General features: G+C 42.8%; 1 protein-coding gene across 6 annotated transcripts in view; it reads right to left on the bottom strand.

Annotated features, from left to right (window-relative positions):
- GAS2L3 (growth arrest specific 2 like 3) overlaps positions 1-2,480 on the bottom strand; it is a 55,046-nt gene extending 52,566 nt beyond the window's left edge. For 3 of the 6 annotated variants that reach the window (XM_063615180.1, XM_063615179.1, XM_063615178.1), the window contains exon 1: positions 2,342-2,440. The gene's annotated coding sequence lies outside the window, so the exon portion shown is untranslated. Of the gene's footprint in view, positions 1-2,341 lie in introns of all 6 variants that reach the window. The other 3 variants (XM_063615182.1, XM_055237900.2, XM_063615181.1) reach the window with 3 other exon arrangements.
- Between the last annotated feature and the right edge of the window lie 9,250 nt (positions 2,481-11,730).

Below are 11,730 nucleotides of genomic sequence, written 5' to 3'. Positions count from 1 at the left end.
TGGCCATTCTCCAAACATGAAAACTCCAAAATATCATTGGTTTTTTACTAATAGCATGCATTTTGTTGACACTATTCTTTTATCACACATTTTGATTTATCATCACAAGTTATTTCTCATTATTTTAAAATTCATAATGTATTCAAAATAAACCCATACCCACAGCAGAAATTAATCTGGGTCACAGTGACAATCCAGTGCAGGAAAGTTACTTAATGTTAGGAATATAAAGATGTGTAACACAGAAAAAAGCCTGCACTGAATTCCAGGTGAACCCTAGTAAGTGATTTCCCTTCTTTGAGCTTCAGTTTTGTCCCCTATAAAATAGACATAACGGCCAGGCGTGGTGACTCATGCCTGTAATCCCAGAGCTTTGGGAGGCCGAGTCAGGCGGAACACGACGTCAAGAGATCGAGAGCACCCTGGCCAACATGGTGAAACCCCGTGTCTACCAAAATGCAAAAATTAGCTGGGCGTAGTGGCACACGCCTGGAGTCCAACTACTCGGGAGGCTGAGGCAGGAGAATCGCTTGAACCTGGGAGGCAGAGGCAGTGAGCCAGGATCGTGCCACCACACTCCAGCCTGGGCGATAGAGCGAGACTCTGTCTCAAAAAAAAAATAAAATAAAATAAAGAGAGATAACATGAACTACATTTCAGGATTACTAAGAGGTTTAACAATAATATAAGTAAAGAAAACAATACCTGGTATATAATGATGTGTTTGACAAATAGTAATCCACGTGTTTATGATGTGTCAGATACTGTTTTAAATGCTTTACATGTATAATTTAGTCAATGGACAATAATTATCCCTATCTCTGGTATTGCCTTCACCTTCTACCTCTCCCCACCCTTTGGGGACAGCTCAAAACTTTTTGTGCAAGTTAAACAGCAGAGAAATAATAATAGCTATGTATCAGGCACTGTGCTAAATTAGTTACGTGGAATTTCATTTAATCTTTACAACAATCCTCTCAATAAAGTAGGAACTATTATTAACCTTCTTTCACAGACTAGGAAATTTAGGTTTACAAGGATTAAATAATGTGTCTAAAGTCAGATATCCAATGAAGTCTGATTTCAGAGCCCCCATGCTTAGCAACTCTGTCACGCTAAAAAAAAAAAAAAAAAAAAAAAAAAAAATTACTACTTCTAATTCAATAATGTCAGATAGCAAACACCTACTGTTCAATGACAGTTGGTTTCTAATGAGATTTTGAAACAGATGAGTCAGACAACAGGTATCAGGATCTACACCAGATCACTAGAGTTTCCACTTGTCATTTGAAACAATTCCAATCTGTTCCCAAAGGGAATCTGAGGTGGTGAGAATTTCAATTTCTAATCATTTAAGTTCCAAGACAGGTGATCAGATAGCAATTCACAAAGCGGTTTTGTTGTTGTTGTTGTTTTTGTTTGTTTGTTTTTTGCTCTCCACACAAGCTAAGCAAAACCCAGGCTCTGACCTAAAATCATCTCTTAGTAATGCCTGGGAATCAGCTATTCCACCATGCCATGCCACAAAGCACTCTAAATTTACAACATTCAATCCCTCGGTGTGAAAAGATTAGGAAAGGAACCAGGGGTGACTGCATAGAGGAGCACGCCCTCCAAAACTTTCCTCTGACTTCCAAGGCACTCTACAAGCCTTCCCTTTCTTTTCCCAGTCTCTCCCCGGGCAGTCCTCCAAACTGAGGGCTGTGGGCGGAAAGCATCGCGCAGGGTCTCCAGCTCTATTCCCCAGTTCCGCACATGTGGGCGTTCTAGACCCTGCATGGACTGGGAGAAAAAACAGGAAAGAGCCTATAAACCTTGCTAGAGGGCAAGAATAACTGTCTGTCTCTCTCTTTGCAAGGCCACAGACTTCATCAATTATTTCTGAGGATGATGAGCAGAAAAAAAGGGACCCTCTAAGTGCTAGGCGCTTAGGGATGAGGGTGCCCCTGGAGACCCTACAGTAGCTTCGGGCTCTGATACCGCTCTGGATTTAAAGCAGGGCGGGAAGCGGCTGGATCCCTCCTCCCCAGCTGAGCTCGCCCACACCAGCAGCCCCAACCGCCCCGCACACCTGTCGCGGCTCTCTCCGCACTTGGGTGGACAGGTGAAGGCAGGCGCAACGTCACCTTGACGGCCCCAGGGGCCAATCAGAGCACGCGACTGCGGCAGCCAGACAATCGCAGAGCGTCCTGGCTCCCGCAGTTCGGGGACCCAACAAACCTCCACTTCGGGGCCTCTGAGCGCTGGGGGCTCCTGGAGCCCTCAGGCTGAGGCGCGGAGGCCCCGAGATAGCGAGTAAAAGTTCGCCAGGAAAAGAGAAGGCAAACAGGGAAGTACTCACCAGGCGCAGGAGGGTCACTTCTCCCAGCGGGGCGACAACTCGGCTCAATCTGTGCGGGGCCGACACGCCCCTGACCAACCGCCGCAGCCGCCGCCTGGGCCTCAGGGTCAGTAAGCCGCTCGCCGCCGCCTGTTTCGAAGGGACCAATCATAAGGCGGGGGCGTGGTCTGAGGCCCCGCCCCCAGGCTGCCGGGAAGCACGCGACCCGCGAGCGCTCGCCTGTCAGAGCGTCCAGCGCTGCGCCTCCGGGCGTCTCGGAGCTTCGGTGGCCAAGTCCCTCTGTTCACTGAAAGGCGAAGTGGTTCAGTCAGTGCAGGTCCTCCGATCTGGCCCTTCAGCGACAGCCAGTTCGAAAGCCACAGCCCGTCCTGTTGTTCCCAGAGGCCTGAGAGGTGAATGAACCTCGCCTGTAAAAATTGCTTCTGAGCGTCCTGGAAAGTTGCGGTGCAGCTGAAGGCGCTTCCCTGAGTTTTATCCTGGTCTGTTAAGAGCCGCTCCCAATCCCACATCCACTCGGGAGCTGGCTGACCTGAGGGAGCCATGGTTTCCAGAGACACAGCCTGGAACCCAGCAGGAATGGGGTCCTCAGCAGAAATCTTTCAGAGAGAGGCCCCTCTTCTCAGGTGTGGAGGGATGAGGAGGAATCCTGTAGTCCCAAGTCACAAAAGAAGGATGTTGACTCCAGCAAACACCGGAGCCTGAAAAAAAAGCCAACAAAAAAAACAATGAACTTCAATGTAAGGGATGCTTACTAGCTTCCAGGGTTGAAATAAAGCCGAGACTAGACATCAATGTAACAATCCCAAGTTGGTTATATCCGTAAATGTGGCTTGTTTCATAGCAAAAAATAAATAAATAAAAAATTTTTAAAAATCACTGGCTTTGTCCTCGAGGACTGTATTGCAGCCCAGGCCCTTCTTTTTGAGACAGGATCTTGCCCTGTCACCCAGGCTGGAGTGCAGTGGCACGATCTCGGCTCACTGCAGCCTTGATCTCACGGACTCAAGTGATCCTCCCACCTCAGCCTCCAGAGTAGCCAGGATTACAGGCACGTGCCACCACACCGGGCTAATTTTTGTGTTTTTTGTAGAAACGGGTTTTTGCCATGTTGCCCAGGCTGGTCTTGAAATCCTGGGCTCCAGTGATCCTCCCACCTTGGCCTCCCAATGTGCTGGGGTTACAGGCGTGAGCCACCTCACCCAGCCCTATTCACTCTTTTAACCTTCCTCAAATCATGTCTCCTCTCTGGGCCTCAGGTCTCCATCTGTGAAGGGTGGGCACTGAACTGGAATAACATCTCTCTCTAGCATTTATTCCTTCCTTTACTCAACAAAAACAATGAGATGTACTGTTGCTTGCTAAAGAAACTGAAATGAAACAGCCTTAGGCTTCAAAGTGCTCAGCAGCATGGTAAAGGCCAAATGGAAGTCTGTGGAGGTCCGTGAAAGAAGGAACCCCTAAGAGTCTTGGAGGGTGATGGCAGAGGTTTGAAAGTAGCTGAATTTTTAAAGATGAATTAAGACTCTGCCAGGAGGGAGGGATAACTGGTAATAACAATTAATTTCCAGGCAGAGAGAGCAACAAAGACAAGGTTCCAGAGATGTGAGAGTACATGAAATGTTCTGAGAATACTCATTTTGAATGACTAAAGTCTGCAGATTGGGAGACAGATCAGATGGGAGAAGTAGGCACAGATGAAAGGCCTGGTAGATGCTGAGGAATTTAGTTTCTTTCCCACAGGCAATTGGGATGATTGTAAGGAAGGGCTGGTAGGAACAGATTTGTGTTTTATGGGAAAAACAATATTTTCAAAGATGTTTGAAGATGGTAGTAAGACAGGTGGCAATCCCTTAAATTAAAAGATGATGGTTACCTAAATTATCTCAGAAGGGGTGGTGAGGAAGAGGTATCTGGTGATACCTAAGAAGCTGACTCATCTGGACTTAGTTATTATGTGATTGATGATGGTACCAATCTAAAGAATACAAGGAAAACAGGCTGTGGTGGAAAATAATGCATTTTGGTTTGGAGTGTGTTCAGTTTGAAGTGTGAGAGGAGTGTGCAAGTGGAGATGTTCAGAAGATAAAGTTAGACCTGAAGCTGTTTAAATTGGTCTGTGTAAGAGATATAGATTTGAGAAGTAAATTCAACAAATATTATTTTACACATCTTCTGTGTCAGGCTCCACTCTAAGCACAAGGAATCCTACTGTTAGGGAGCTTACATTCTGGGGTAGGTGGGTGAGTGAAGATGGTAACTAGGAGTTGATATTTAAGTGGTAAATGAACCTGAAACCAGAGAGTGGTTGCCGCTTTTGAAATTGACTCAATAGTCCCAACCATAGAAATTGACCCTTCTGGTCTTAAAACCTAAAACTTACATTTTTTTTATCCGAGTTCCTTCCTTAGGAAAGGATCCCTAGACCTCTCAAAAAGTATCAAAGAACTGAAACTCACCAGATCATCTCAGCCAGACAATGAAAGCCTGGCCCTTCATTCATCCTATTGCTTCCTTGCCCCTCTCTAGTTCCTTTTTTCTTACACATTGCTACATTTCTTCCCTGCTGTATAACCCCCTAATTTTTGTGGTCAGGAAGATGGATTTGAGACTAATCTCCCATCTTTTCAGCTGCAGCACCTGATTAAAACCTTCTTCCTTGGCAGTACTTCTCATATCAGTCATTGGCTTTCTGAGCTGCAAGCAGCAAGACCTAGACCAAACCCCTGGTGTTTCAGTAACACTTTTAATATTAAAATCAATCCCACAACACTTTGCTGCTCACATCACCACAATAGATAGATATTCACAGGACCTATTTTTCAAATCTATGTTTCATAGTGTTTCTGTTTAAAACTAAAGGGCAGTTTGTATACCACCTCATTTAGCCAAATTTTGAGTTGAATTACAGTAGTACATTTGATTTATTGAATCCTAACATCAAAATATGTGCACGGCTCTACAGAAACTTAAGAAAAAAAAATGTGTTATACAGATCTTGTTTAATGAGTCATTAGCTGTCAACTTTTTATTTTTATTATGTGCATACTATGTATCTAAACATTTGAATACCATTTATTAAAACTTGAAACTATCCTATATATGTACACAAAAATTCTCTGCCTCATACACACACACATAAACACACACTACTTAATATTTCTAAACCCTTTACTAAAATCTTGTCAGCAGTGCATTTTTATGATAACTTGCTTTTTGTTCTATTTTCTTTGTCTTTGTAACTTCTATACCTTATAAAGATATAAGGGCAGTGTAGTGGCAAGTGAATCCTGAGTCAGGAAATCTGTGCAAAACACTTTTCTCTAAGGCCATATCCTTCATTGGTTAAATGTGGGGATTAGGTGAGGAGTTTGCCTCTAAATTATTATTATTATTGTTATTATTTTATTTATTTATTTATTTATTCATTTATTTTGAGACAGTCTCACTCTGTTGCCCAGGCTGTAGTGCAGTGGAGCGATCTTGGCCCACTGCAAGCTCTGCCTCCTGGGTTCACGCCATTTTCCTGCCTCAGCCTCCGGAGTAGCTGGGACTACAGGCGCCCCGCCATCATGCCAGGCTATTTTTTTTTTTTTAATAGAGGCGGGGTTTCACCGTGTTAACCAGGATGGTCTGGTTCTTCTGATGTAGTGATCCGCCCGCCTCGGCTTCCCAAAGTGTTGGGATTACAGGCGTGAGCCACGGCGCCCGGCCTTGCCTCTAAATTATTTTAATTCTTGTTACTTTTCTCCTCTGTATACTGTGTGTGTGTGTGTGTGTGTGTGTGTGTGTGTGTGTGTGTGTGTCTATCTCCTTACTTTTACATTAATTCCCAGCTGGTACCCAACTATCTAAGTACACTTACCATTTACCTATCTTGATTTTAAAACTATAATTAGTAATTGAGGGTTTAATCTAATGAGCTGCAATCTACTTTCAAGTGTAGGCTTTCTAATAGGTGGTTAGGTTAATAGCCATGTTTTAGAGGTTGTATCTTTACATGAAATTGGCATAATTGTAGAATGCAAAACAAGACTCACCAGTTTGACTTTCCAATTGTGGAGATGTGCTGCACTTTTAAAGAAAGCACCATGTTTGGAAATCTAAATTTTAAAAGGTATTACATTAGGAATAATCATTCATCTGCCATAAAGGTGTACAGAATACAGAAGGGTCTGTGATAATCAAATAACCATTGGGTATTGAACTATGATTTGGCCTTTTCACAGCCATGCAAAGAATGCTTCTATTGTTTAAAATACACTGTAATTTAAATACACTGAAGACTTTTTAAAATTTTGATTGGTTTATTAGTTCTTTTGTTCTGCATTTTGTTGTTTTAGAAATGTTTTTATTTCTGACTTATTGAATGTCAGTCTATGGATTGTGCCTTGTGTAAAGTACTGGATGAAATATTTGGGCAATAGAGGTATTGATTCATTCACAATTAATTAAACTATCTGTTCAGCAGATAATCTGTTGAGAGCCAACTATTCTAAAAATAATACTAAACTCTGTCTTAGAAGAATGATACTGATTTGTGTTAACAAATAATACGTATAAATAATTCAATGATATGAAATTTTATAACAAGTTATGGTTAATACTAAAATGGTGTGCTAAATTTATATAGTGGATTGAATAGTGCCCACCCAAAATTCATGTTTGTCCAGAACCTCAGAATGTGACCTCATTTGGAAATAGAGTCTTTGCAGGTATAATTAAGGTAAGGATTGAAATGAGATCATATTGGAGTAGAGTGGACCCCAAATCCAATGGGAGTGTTTTTACAAGAGACAGAAAAGGGACAGAGAGAGAGAGAGAAAGTCCATGTAAAGACAGAGGCAGAGCTTAGGGCTTTGCTGCCACAAGTCAAGCAATGCTAGGAGCCATGAGAAGCCAGAAGCAGCAAAGAAAGATTCTCTCCTAGAGCCTTTGGAGGGAGTTTGGTCTGCTGACACCTTGACTTTGGACCTCTAGCCTCCAGAAACGTGAAATAATATAAATGTCTATTGTTTTCAGCTGCCAAATTTGTGGTAATTTGTTAGAGTACCCCTAAGAAACTAATACAATCTATATCTGGAGAGAGATGTAAAAATCTAACAGCCTAGCAAGAATGATTACATTGAGCTACACTCCCTACTCCCCCAGTTCATCTACAAGACATCTCCACAAATATTAGCATTGTAGCCATGCCAGGCTCTTACAGAGCACAGGTTATTTCTAAATGGCTTACTGTTCAAGTATGATCAAGTTTCTATCACATTTAGTTATATTTGATAGCAAAAAAAAAAAAATCCTCGAACTCACTTAAGAAAAAAAGGGCAGATATTGGCTCATGTAATTAAAATCTCAGGATAGAACTCTCTAACTTTAGGCACAGCTTGATCTAAGATTTCAGATAATGTCACCAAAATCCAGTCTCTGTTGGCTCTGATTTTCGTGTTGACATTATTCTCAGGTTCCTCCTGGTTATATGATGGTTTCCAGAAGTTCTAGTTCTTCATTCTCTCAGGTTTGAGTCTAACCAAAAAAAAGTGAGTCATTCTATATAGTTCTCAAGTCAGAAAACACAAACCACTATAGGTGCATCAAAAAGCAGGAACTTAACACAGACTTGGTTTTGCAAGAGTTGAGAAGGTAAACAGGAGCAGGTAAGACAACTCAGAGATTAGCAACAGTAGGAAGCCACTGTAATTCTAGGGCTTAGAGTTCAAAAGAGGAGTTTAGAAACCAGGTCCATCAGCAATGGGGTGGGGGGGGGGGGGGGGATTTTCCCAGTGGGACTGGGAGCCATGTAGTAGATACAATCTTTACCAGAGATGCAATCTGAGGCAGAGAGAGTGAGGGAGAAATATCCTGGCTTTTCCCTTCTTCTCATCCTCCAGTCTCCCATCAATACTTTCCATTGATTGAACCTGGCCAAAGCCAGTTAACAGAGAAACCTATAAAATGCAGCCTGTCAGGGGTTAGCCCTTCCTCCCTAGATGAACAGAGAAGGGAAGGAAGGGAACAGATCTGAACACAAATAAGATATATTAGCTAGACTGTTGCTGTGATAATGCTGTATCACAAACAACTCCTAACTTTCAGTGGCTTACAGTAATAAACATTGATTTTTCTTGTTTGTCAAACTGCATGTTAGCTCACGGTGGAGAGGAGGGATGCTGCTTCAAGCTTAAGTTGGGTTAGGTGTGCTTCTTCTGTCTCTCATTCTGAGACTTGCAACTATCCAGGGCATTCCCTTCTCATGGCAGATAGCAGAAGTGCAAGAGCAGCAGCAGAAACATGTGATGTCTCTTAAGGCCATAGCTTGGAACTGACACTCTCACTTCCACCCACGTGCCATTGCCAAAAGCAAGCCACAAGGACAAGCTCAACATCAGTGGGTGGGGAAGTAGGTTCTGCCTACTCCTGTGAGAGGCACTGCAAATTCACGAGTCAAATAACCTGGCCATATAATTCTACTGCAGGGAGAGAGTGAAGAATTTGGAACAATTAATAGGGAGAGAGTGAAGAATTTGGAACAATTAATACACACACACACACACACACACACACACAGGCATGTAACTGACACTGCCTTCCTCCTAAAAATTCTTCCAGCAGTATATCTTATTTTCTTTAAATAAGTCACCTGCTCAATTCTAAACCAATGACTGTGACCTAAGATATGTGACATTCTGATTAACTATGCCTCAATCACACTTCCAACTCTGGAGCTGGGGGTGGAATCAACTCTACTTAAAACATATGGACTAAGAGATGGGAAGAGGGTGGTTACCCTGAGGAAATCAGAGTACTCTTACAGAAGTAAAGGCAGTGGATTCTGAATGTCCAAAAAATAAGTCAGCTAACACCCAAATGTGATATGTGATAGTGTACTGAATTTATTATTTCACATAAGGAAAAAAGAATAAATTGTAATTTTGTAAAAATCTGGGGAAAAGTAAAATGCTGCTGCTTTAGGATCAATGAGTGAAATCAGTTTCTCATTCTGAACAACAAAGAAAGAAAACAAAATTTCAAAAACAGTTGCTCATATCCAGTATTTGGATTCACTAATAAAATGGCTGTCCTCAATGTTGTTATGAACAGAAAACCACCACCATGAGAATTATGTTGAAGCTAGATGCTAGATCAGGTCAAGAGAGAGTACAGTGTAGGAGTCATATTTTCTTGGGATATGCTATGGTCTGAGTATTTGTGTCCCCCAAAAATTCATATGTTGAAATCCTAACCCCTAAATTGATAGTATTAGGAGGTAGGGCCCTTGAGAGATGATTAGGCCAGAAGGTGAAGCCTCATGACTGGTATTAGTGCCCTAATAAAAGAGACCCAAGAGAGCTAGCTAATGCCTTCCACCATGTCAGGGCACATCTAGAAGATGCCATCTAGGAACCAGGAAGTCCTCACCAGACATTGAATCTGCCAGTGCCTTCCATCTTGGACTTCCCAGAACTGTAAGGAATCAATTCCTGTTATTTATAAGCTACCCAGTTTATGGTATATTTTTACAGCAGCCTGAATGAACTAAGACAGGATGGGAGAGAGCAGGGTTTCTAAACCTCAGCACTGTTAACATTTTGGGCCAGATAATTGCTGAGGGAGGCTATTCTGTGCATTGTAGGAAGCTTAGCATCATCACTAGCTCCTACCCACTAGAGGCCAGTAGCACCTCTACCTCCAAGTTATGAAAACCAAGTGTCTCCAGACATTGCCAAATGTCCCCCTGAGACACAAAATCACCCCTACTTGAGACCTGGGGTGGAAGGGAAAGGGAGAAAACAAGCAAACCTTTTCTATTCCCCCATCTCTATACTTTCTTTCTCATTTGGTGTAGGAGAAGCTAGACCTCTGGGGAATGCATTTTATTTGGAAGCCTAGAATATAGGTAGGGCAGGAGACAAAACCGGTAGGATCATATAGTGGAGTGGTGGGGGGAGGTCTCAATAGACAACTGCTCTCCCAAGGAGCTCTGGGTCTCTGCTGAAGTCAATGGGAAATCAAGTAGCACAGGGAACATGTAACCAGATTTGCATTTTAGAAAAAAAACTCTACTAGTGTGGAAAATGACCCATAAAAGTGCATATCAGAGCAAGGGAAATACTTCTGTTTCATAGCACTTATAATTTGTATTTTATTTTCACCCAGAGATGCTCCTATTACCCCTATCACTCAGGAATTCCCAGGGCTTTTAGAAGCTGTGTCAGAAACCAGGAACAAAAACACAATATGTATTTCTTATAGTACCACAATTAGTTTTCCATTTGATGAGCTTTATTGTTTGCTATTACAAGGTCTTAACCACTTGAATAAATCCAGACCTATAGGATTAAGCTTCTTGCTCTGTCTCCAGTGCCCCACCAGTTCCAGGCTCATTTCTCACTGCTGTCTGTGCAGATGGCATGAGATCCTAAGACACCAAACTGAAATTTCTTCTTTCTTCAATGTCCTTTCCTCACCAACCCTCTCGCTGGTGGGCCTGCTACTTCCCACTTACTCTTCATTAATAAGCTAAATCCCCTTATGCGATAAGTGCTGATCTCTGCGTTTTACAATGGTGAAACTGAAATTTAGAAAGAGACTGTGCATCCTCCCTCCCTCCCCAGATTACGTACGGTCTTTACAACTTGCCACCTTCCTCCTTTTGCTCCTGCCACCCCTTTCACCTTGAACCCCTTCCCTCCTACCTGGACCCACTGAATTCGGGGCTATCCCTTGAAGCCCAGCAGAAGTACCATCTCCTCTATGAAATTTTCCCAGGTTCCAGGGTAAACCCACAGCAAGTTGTGCTGCAGCCTTTATAACTCCCTCCAGGCAGTTACTGGGTTTTTTCCTTTTTCTTTTTTTGAAGTCAGGGTGTCGCTCTGTTGCCCAGGCTGGAGTGCGGTGGTGCGATCATGACTCAACGCAGGCTCCAACTCCGGGGCTCAAGTAATCCTCTTGCTTCAGCCTCCCAAGTTGCTGGGACCACCACAGGTGCAAGCCACAGCCGCTGGCTGATTTTATTCTTTTTTATTTTTTGTAGAGACAGGGTTTCCCCTATGTTGCCCAGGCTGGTCTCAAACTCCTGGGCTCAAGCAATCCTCCAGCCTCAGACTCCCAAAGTGCTGGGATTACAGGCGTGAATTGGGCTCAGCTCTGTTACTGGGTGACATTCATTTTTGTATCCTCCATTGAGTTTGGCAAATGAATCTTGTACTTACTGAGAACTCAAGACATTTTTGTTGTATCAGAATCCAATTGATGCTAGCTAGCCTCAACACAGTTTTCCACTGACTGGTTATTTTTAGAATTCCAGGGTTGTCCTAGTGTTTTGATACAAAAAAACTGCTTGCTAATCATGCTCCACTTTGGCTAATTTTAGGAGAAAGGGAGATATATGCCCA

This window comes from Symphalangus syndactylus, chromosome 13, assembly GCF_028878055.3.
Source record: "Symphalangus syndactylus isolate Jambi chromosome 13, NHGRI_mSymSyn1-v2.1_pri, whole genome shotgun sequence".
Classification (NCBI taxonomy): Eukaryota; Metazoa; Chordata; class Mammalia; order Primates; family Hylobatidae; genus Symphalangus; species Symphalangus syndactylus.
The sequence above is the reverse complement of the archived record's forward strand: the minus strand, read 5'-3'. Positions and strand labels throughout refer to the sequence as shown.